The sequence below is a fragment of the Prunus mume genome, linkage group LG8 (genome assembly GCF_029339155.1).
Source record: "Prunus mume cultivar Tortuosa linkage group LG8, ASM2933915v1, whole genome shotgun sequence".
Lineage (NCBI taxonomy): Eukaryota > Viridiplantae > Streptophyta > Magnoliopsida > Rosales > Rosaceae > Prunus > Prunus mume.
In genome coordinates this window covers 9,785,806-9,794,679 of record NC_142705.1, presented here as the reverse complement: position 1 = coordinate 9,794,679, position 8,874 = coordinate 9,785,806, and positions in this window count along the sequence as shown.

Here is an 8,874-nt window from a genome sequence, read left to right as displayed (position 1 = left end):
ATAAAAAATAAAAATCAGTTCAGACAAATAAAGGAAGCGACAGTGAAATCCATGTTCTTGGCCAGCCCATCCCACATTAATTACGATTCCTTCAACCTTAACAATTCTTTAAAGAAAAATGAAAGCGATGACCAAAACTCCTTGCTTTGATTTGAGTAACCTGATCTGTTATGCCTTGCCTGCAGTATAAAATTTAATCTGGGTTAGTTAATTCCTAACCTAACCTTAGACTATATTTTGAGTCAACAGAAAGATTGAAAACCGCAAAATGAGGGAAATTTGTTAAATGATTTTTCCTAAAGAATAGGTCTATGAATCTATCATATATATGATATATGCTGTTTTTTATTTATTATTATTTAGTTTTGTTGTTGGAGGCGACAATTTTGATGTATGTTATGTACGTGTATATGACAACTGGGGTAATGTTTATTGTCATATATTTGGTGTGTTATGTTCTCAAACTGTCAGTTTAAAACGAGAAAAATTCTAATAGAGTTGCTTATATCACGTGATAATAATGAGTGACGATACAATCCAACTAATGATTCAGATTTACAGTGTAAAAGAATATTGATGATAATAATTAAGCTTAAAATATATACGTGCTAAATAGGCAAAAGATGGGTAGTGACCGATTTTAGGATTAGGATGATATTGGACAACGTGGAGTTGTGTCTATGAACATGATAGTGATGAATGGTATGGATGATGGTGATCATTGGACCCACCAAATAAAAGCTGCGGTGGGATTCACCTACTACGACTCCAGACGACTTTTTTATTTTTTATTTTATTTTTTTATTTATGGGAAAGAAAACGAAATTTGATTAAAAACTTTATAAAAGTAGGCGGTTCTAAGGTTTTTCTCCTGAAAATTAAAACAAAAAAACCCCTTTTATTATTGTTAATGCAATTCAGTTATTGCCAATTGGAGTTACAAAAGCTTAACCTTTACGTTTTAAAAAGGGGAAGCCCAAAAAAGGGAGAAAACAAAAGCTTGAATTTAATTACACCATAGTCCTCAATAAATTCAGAAAACAGTTACAATTGGGAGAATATGGAATTTACTTTCTTGGGAAAGTTTATAGTCCCTTCCTTCTACTCACTACCCTGTAGTTTAGAGATTATCGCTTGTTTCAAAAAAAGGTCACTTCCTTTTTTGTAAGATTATTGTATATTTCTTGTTACGTGTCGAAGTAGAAATTTCATACAAAATATGCTAGATTTACTACTAAAACAAAGAATCTCGCAATGGTTGATGAAAATTATGAAACATTATCCTTAAAGTTAGTTCAAGTAATGAGGGTGGTTGAAGTAATGAGTTGATATCAGGAGAGATTAATCTTTCAATTTCCTCCAAGTTACTCAAAAACTCGAAACACTATGGACAAAAAAATTTCCTTCCCTTTTCCAGAAAACAGTGAGAGTGAGATGCCACACGCATAAATCATCAGCAATAATTTTTTGTATTAGGTGAGTTCCTAATTTGCAGGGTTGAGGTAGGAGCGAGGTTGGTGAGTTAGTTGGTCACTGACTTATCGGTTTCAAATTTGCAATTTGAGAGTGAGGAAAGGCAGGCTTGGGTACTCCATTGGCAACCCTAAACAAGGGAAAACGACCAATACTTTAACGTCAAGAAGAAGAAGAAGGGGCATGATTAGACGTCCTAGTCAATTATTTGAAACATGAAGAGGATTTTAAATTAATCACCCTACTCTTTCTTAGCAATAAAAGTAATTTTATATACTTGTTCGGGCTTGTAACTTAAGCAGTTATCTTTGCACTCAAGATCCTGTGTTCGAGTCCCCCTCTCTCATACTACAGAGAAGATAAGAGGGAAACCGATATATTACTCTTTATATATGAACAGGTTATTATTTCTATTAGAAATATTATTAGTTGTAATGTATTTTATATGCAACACTATTATTGTATTGAGTTATTTACACTAACACTCCTTGAGGTTTAACATTTTTAAAAATTACGAACACCCTTGTTTAATCACAAAACCCCTTTTCATTGATTCAACGTCCAAAAATTTGATGATTTCATACATAAAATCTTATGCACATAACAAAATTAACCTTAACAAATGTATGTGCAATCTAATTTGAAAGGCTAACTTTGTCATTTAAAGAAATTTTCTATATAAAATCATTAATTTTTGGATGAAAAATCAATGGAAAGGGGTTTTGTGAAAACAATTTAAGATCTAAAGGGGTGTTCGTGTAATGTTTAAAATTTCAGGGGGTTTTGTGAAAACAACGAAAATCTCAAGAGGTGTTAGTATAAATAACTCTATTGTATTTCAAGAAACTTTTTCAGCTAGCATCCCCCGGCCGTGCTACGTACAGTCACACCAAAAAAAAAATATCTTGTGCTTGGGTGGACTATACTCTACAAATACCTTTAGCTTTGGGACTTATATATGATGACAAGAGAGAGTCCATATATTGAATCTTGCCTGCAAAGAAACCAGAAGACATGCATGTCCTCATAATACCTCAAGAATGAAAAGCAACTGTTAATTATAGAGCTCACGCTTGCAGCAGTTTGATGATTTACACCATGTGGTGCTCTGTGATTCTCTTGAGGATGTATAGAAGCCCAGATCTAATGAAAAAGCTGAACCAAAACAGTGATGTCGGTGGTGAAAGTGACTGTATCTACTGATGTGTATTGAGTGATGCTGTGCGTGCACAGAAGAAGGTAGAGGAGGAAAGTAAAGGGTAACTTCTTTCATGTGTAAACCCCCTCCTCCCAGAAACATGGGGGATAAATAATCACTTATTTGTACCACTTGATCAAAGCATCCTTCTTTATTTTTAATGCAAATCGAAAAGTATAATCCAAGTAAAATTTACTTGGCCATGATTGGATTTTTGAATCCAATATGTATAGGGTAATGTTCTCTTGCCAGACTATAAATATTAATTAATCGGTTATAAATTCACGATCTAGAAACATACAGAGTATTAGTTTTGAGATTGGAGCAAAAACTCTGTTTCCTTGGTTCATACTATTTGATTAATTGTTGGTCATATATGCAATCATGTAATTAACATATGAGCTATGGTGATGAATTGTACATGACAAGATAGCTCATGCAAACAAAAGACAAAACGCACACCACATATATACGTTGTGAACAAAATATTTGTGGAAGGATGCACAAGCCAAGTAAGAATATCCTTTTCCTATCATAAAAATGCCTGCCTTCCTCCTCACAAGCCATAAAGCAATTATTCCTTACACACTGTTGAGATATAGAACAAAAACTCAGTACACATCTAAGAACCAGCTATGATGATTGAAAGTTGAACAGAAGATTATCTGCAGTTGTGGAATTGGAATATATTCCCATACCGTGAAACAAACAATTATCATATATACTTGTGCAAGGCACTGCACGGCTGTATGTGCTTGCATGTCAATGTCACAATGAAGCATATATACCAAGTACAGCATCATAAGGAATAAGATGTAGCTTCTGCAATGAGAAATCCTATTTCGCTTTGGATATGGAGATTACATATATATTTTCACTGTTTTTGTCTTGGTTTTGGCCTTTCTTTTCTTCAGGTACTTAATAAGATTCGATTGATAATCAATAATATTTTCTAGCTATGAGAAGACTGCCAGCTTTTTGTTTCATAAAATAACTGCTACAATGCACAGTTGCAAAGCTGTCAGTCTGTCTGCAATTCACAGTAGTTTTTTTCAGAATCGAGCACACTGTCGTTTGACTTATTTGAAGAACAAAACTAGATGGTATTCATTTGTGGCATCAGTCTTACTTCACTTATTAAAAGCACCACAGCAACATTTTTTTCTTTTAATTTTTATTATTACATATATTAGCAACACTAACCACTATTTTAACTTTTAGCGTTTTCTTTTCTTTTTCATAACGCAAATCATTTCATCATATCCACCGAGAAATGAGACTCCATCTAAATATATATCAAGTTAGTGAATGAGCTATAACATTGTAGTCCTTGGGAACAAACTGACAAGAGACACTAGCTATAGTGAGTTTTTGGGTCAAAAATGTTTGGAATGGTGCCTGTCTTTAGTATTTTTCATGTCAATTAACGATATCCAGAGCCGATTAGGCAAAACTAGGAGCTTATGGATCTTGGTAATTGTTATGTTTCAACTTCAAGACACTCAGCATCCACTTATGTAATTGGGCTTTGTCTGAAGACCTTGTGTCAGCATGACACTTTGTTGCCCACACTTTCGAAAAAGGGGCATGAACCTTCTTCGGCTCTCAATGCTGGGCCAGAGACGTTTTCCACTTAGCATTCTTGGCGTGCAATACACAAGTTGGCCCTAACTAGATTAGAGAGTCTATGTTGCTCGGTTTTCAAGTTATGTCATCTTTTTCTTTTTCTTTTTTTAATACAAACAATATTGGAGTAGGGGATTCACACACAAGACTTAGGATGAAAGACTAAGTTAATGCCAATGAGGATTGGTTGAGTTGGTAAGGATCGTTTTCTTCACTTTTAAGGCCTAAATTCGAGTCCCACGCTGTTAACAATTCCTCTTAGTGGATAATTTGTAAAAATCAAAACAAGAGCTAAGACCCTCACTGTAAGTCCTCAAAGAGGCCTTGATATGTATGCCCTAGCTCTGGGATGAGGTAGCCTCGCCTCCCCCTAAATTTTTTATTACCAAAAAAGAAAAAGAAAAAAAGAGAGTAACTTAATAAATTATTATCTAACTCTTAATCTAGAGATGCTTAAAAGATGTAAAAGATGTTTTGCTAATTCCTATATCTACATTGCCTCCAATTGGGCTCCTCCCCTTGATATTTCAAAACCCAGTCTGATCCTCACACCCAAGAGGACTGACGATGAAGTACCCGGAAAGGTTTTTTTGGCTCTTTGTTATCATCTTGTTGAAATTTTGCGTTTTTATGTGAATTCTCATTTGGCTATTGTTTAGCTTATGTCAAAACGCGGGAAAAATTATACTTTTTATTGTTTGGTTATTTTGTTGAAGCTCATTAAATAAAGAATAATTAATATCATTAAATAAGGCTAAGATATTACTTAATTGTAAATATTAAAACTAAACAAACTAATTTTGTATAAAAAAATATAAAAAAAAGTCCACAACATAATTTAAAATAATTAATTACTATTTATTCAGCAATTTATAAAATTAGAAAAATATTTAAATAATAATTATTCACTAAAGAAAAAATCATTAAAACATAATTACTAATTAAATTAATTAGAAAATGCTATCAGCAAAAGCCTCTGTTTTTGCAGTATAGCCGTATGGCTATACTCTTTAAATATTAATATTTTTTAACAGTTTAGCCGTTCGGCTATACTCTTAAAATATATATATATATATACGGCTATACTCTTTACGGTATAGCCGGGCGGCTATACTGTTTAAAACATTCGAATATATTTAACAAGTATATCCTCTCGGCTATACGTTTAAAATATTCGAATCTGTATAGCCGCACGGCTATATGCTTAAAATATTTGAATATATTTAAGAAGGGGAGTATAGCCGCTCGGCTATACGTTTATTTGAAGTTTGAATATATACAAAGAAAAAAAAAAGGAGGAATTGCAACTCCTATAATAATAGGAGAATGGAAGATAATAAAGAAGATGAACCAAATTCATATGTGGATCAATATAGGAAACATCAAGATAAATGATAAAATATATTGAGTAACCTTTAACACACATCGGACAAGTTTACTATTCAGCAAGTACCAATATCAATCTCTTTTGTCTATCATGAAAAACAAAAGACTTTATTAGGACCTTAGAAGTAAAAATCCCTAATCATTGGATTTTTAATGTGAATTTTATGCTTCTCATATACATAACAAGTAGCTCATCAACTAACTAAATAAAGCTCCTTTCCTAAGGAGTTCGTGCAATCACATATGTTACATGAACTTGGGTACACTACAAAAAATCATTATTTGGTGACATTTAATGATTAACGTGGGGTGACTAAAAGTTGTTGCTACTTTTTTTTTCTTTTTTCTTTTTTTTTTTTTTTTTTGGTTTTTTTTTGGGTAGTGGTATGGGAGTCAAACGAGGCTCGATGCCCAAGTATATCAGTGTTTGTCTTTCTCCGAAGGTCTTCTATGCATCTACAATTCCTAGTACCCCTGAAGAGTCCACGTAACCTTCCAACAATCATATCACTCAGAACTGCTTATAAATTTCTATATAAAACCTAATAAAAGTTGTTGAAACTGCACCATCAATCTAATTCAAGAATGCCATAATTTGACGTTATTCATTAGATAAGGCTGACATTCTGGTCAGGATAGATACATAATATTTAGGGAAATTTGCATAAATGCTCCATGAATTTTTAGGCATGTGCGTGATTATTACTACATGAATTTTTAATTTTTATTATTAACCACCTAAACTTTATAGAGTGTTGCAATGTATCATCCACGTCTATTTCTGTTAAACTTTCTGTTAAGTTTAACGATATTTATGTCAATTCTCTTTAACTAAAATATTTAAAACTAACAAAAGTATTTATAAGAAAAACCTAACCTAATTATCCTATGATTTCTCCCACCCCTTTCAACACAAATTCTTCCCCTTAGCTCCCTCATCCGCCTCTCTGCATACACCATAATTCATCTCTCTCTCTCCCCTCCATCGAGGAAGATAATCATTTAATACATCACCATCTGTAATATTTATTTTTAAAAAAACCAACATCTCCTAAGACTGCAGCCTCATGCACACAATGATCCATGGAATCCATCTATTCCAAAATGATTTGGCAGGTGGCATGTTAGATTGCAATGGTCCTGTCATTTAATTTGTTTAGATAGTTGCTTGCACTTCTTAGCTTGTACTCAGAGTCTTGGCCTCCAATTCAATAAAAGTTTTCATTTCCGAGCCAAAGAAAACTTTCATATTGCAAGTACTCTCTCTCCATCCAACGATCCAAAAAAATTTCAACCCAAAAGAAACTCAAAGATAATTACAAAATAGAAATACAACCAAGCACTTAAGTCTTCTTTGAAGATGTGGAGTAGAGTGTATATATGCAGAGGATGGGGGAGAATTGGTGTTGGGTGTTGGAAGGGGTGGGGAAGTCGTGAGAGAATTTGATTAAGTTTTTTATTTTATTTTTTAATTGTTAGTTTTAAAATATTAAAATATTTCGTTATATTGAATTGACGCAAATGCCCTTAAACTTAACGAAAAGTTTAACAAAGTTAGACATAGGTGATATATTGCAACACTTTATAAAGTTCAAGTGGTTAATAGTAAAAATCAAAAAATCAAGTGGTAATCTTGCACATACCTAAAAGTTTAGGTGGTATTTATGCAAATTTCGCTAATATTTAAGTGATGCCCATGTGTGGGTGTATAAAGGAAAAGGTATTGCAGGAGCAAAATCTAGCATACCTTGGTTGGGAGATGCACCATTCTTGTTACCCATCATCATGCAAAAAGAGATATTCAGATGAGTAAGAAAAGGGAGCTAATGTCGCCAATGACATATTATGCCTAGAATTATATGAATCTTCGGCATTTATGTTGAGTATAAATTTGAATACCAGTCACAAATGTTGTACTGATGGTGTGAACTGAAAATCATCAATTTGTTAGTGCAAGAGTTCATTAGTAAGTATTTGTAATCCAAAACAAATCATATAATTTTTCTTATGTAGTTCACAAGTAGATTGAATGGTTTTAACTCAGTAATTCTCAGGTTCGCACCAGCAACTCAACTTTGGATATAGATGGAAAAGCATTAGAAAAAGAATGGAGGACTGAAATGTGCCTATTCCCAGGGGTGGACCTCATAGGTCTGTCCACTGCCTTATTCTTCATGCGTTTATGTAACTAAGCATATCATCATGGGAATCTTGGTGGAATTCACGCATATGAAATTGAGCACAATTTTGCATTCATTGGCCTAGGAAGTGTTCGCATAAAATTATAAATTTTCAAGTTTTTTACCCATAACCATTGTTGAAAGTTATAGGCAATCTGTTGGTATGAGTGCTTTCTTCTTGATTATTTTCGTGACTGGTCTCCACCAGACCTGAAGAGAATAAATGGAGTAACTTCTATAGAATTTTGTTATCAAAGTCAGGAACAATCTGGTGGAACCTCTTAAGAAGTTGTCTGGTCCTCAATCTGGTGGGGTAACACCAACTCGCGGCCAAAACTCTGGACCTCTTCCCCCCGTTGTCCCTGCAACAGGACTCATTACGTCCGGAACCATTTCTTCTATTGTAAGGTATTTGGGGCCCCTCGTAAGGTATCTGGTCCTTTTGGAGTCAATGGGATCAATGAAAGTACAAGGTTCCTCCATTGTTCACAATCAGGCCATTACTATTCTTAGCCAAGATGACGAGTTTTCGTTTAGGAAGAGCTTCCCAAAGCTTAATATTATGGTCTTTGATTCTACTTTTCGTGACTGGTTTCCAAAGCAGACTTATTTTAGGTATTGCTTTTTCGAGAGTATATTCTTTCTCTCTATTATTATTATTATTATTGATGATGTTAGTGAGGGCAGAGAGTGAAGAATCTGTGTTTGTAACAAATTAAAATGGGGGTGGTGGTGTCTATTCCTTTTAATATGGTGTAGAATCTCTCATGTGATAGTTGGGAGAATGTCTAGATTAATTTAAACGAAATTCAAAGAAGATGGCTTCTAGAAATTGCAATGAAGGCATCTTTGTGCTACCCAACTATTGGCCTCCCAATCTCTTAGGATATTTAGTGTTGGATCACAATCTAAAACATGTCATCCAGTGCGTCAGTCAACTCCATATTTTTTTTCTTCCACTAAACCCTACTCCCTCCCAATGATAAACAACTTCAACTGCCCCACCTAATT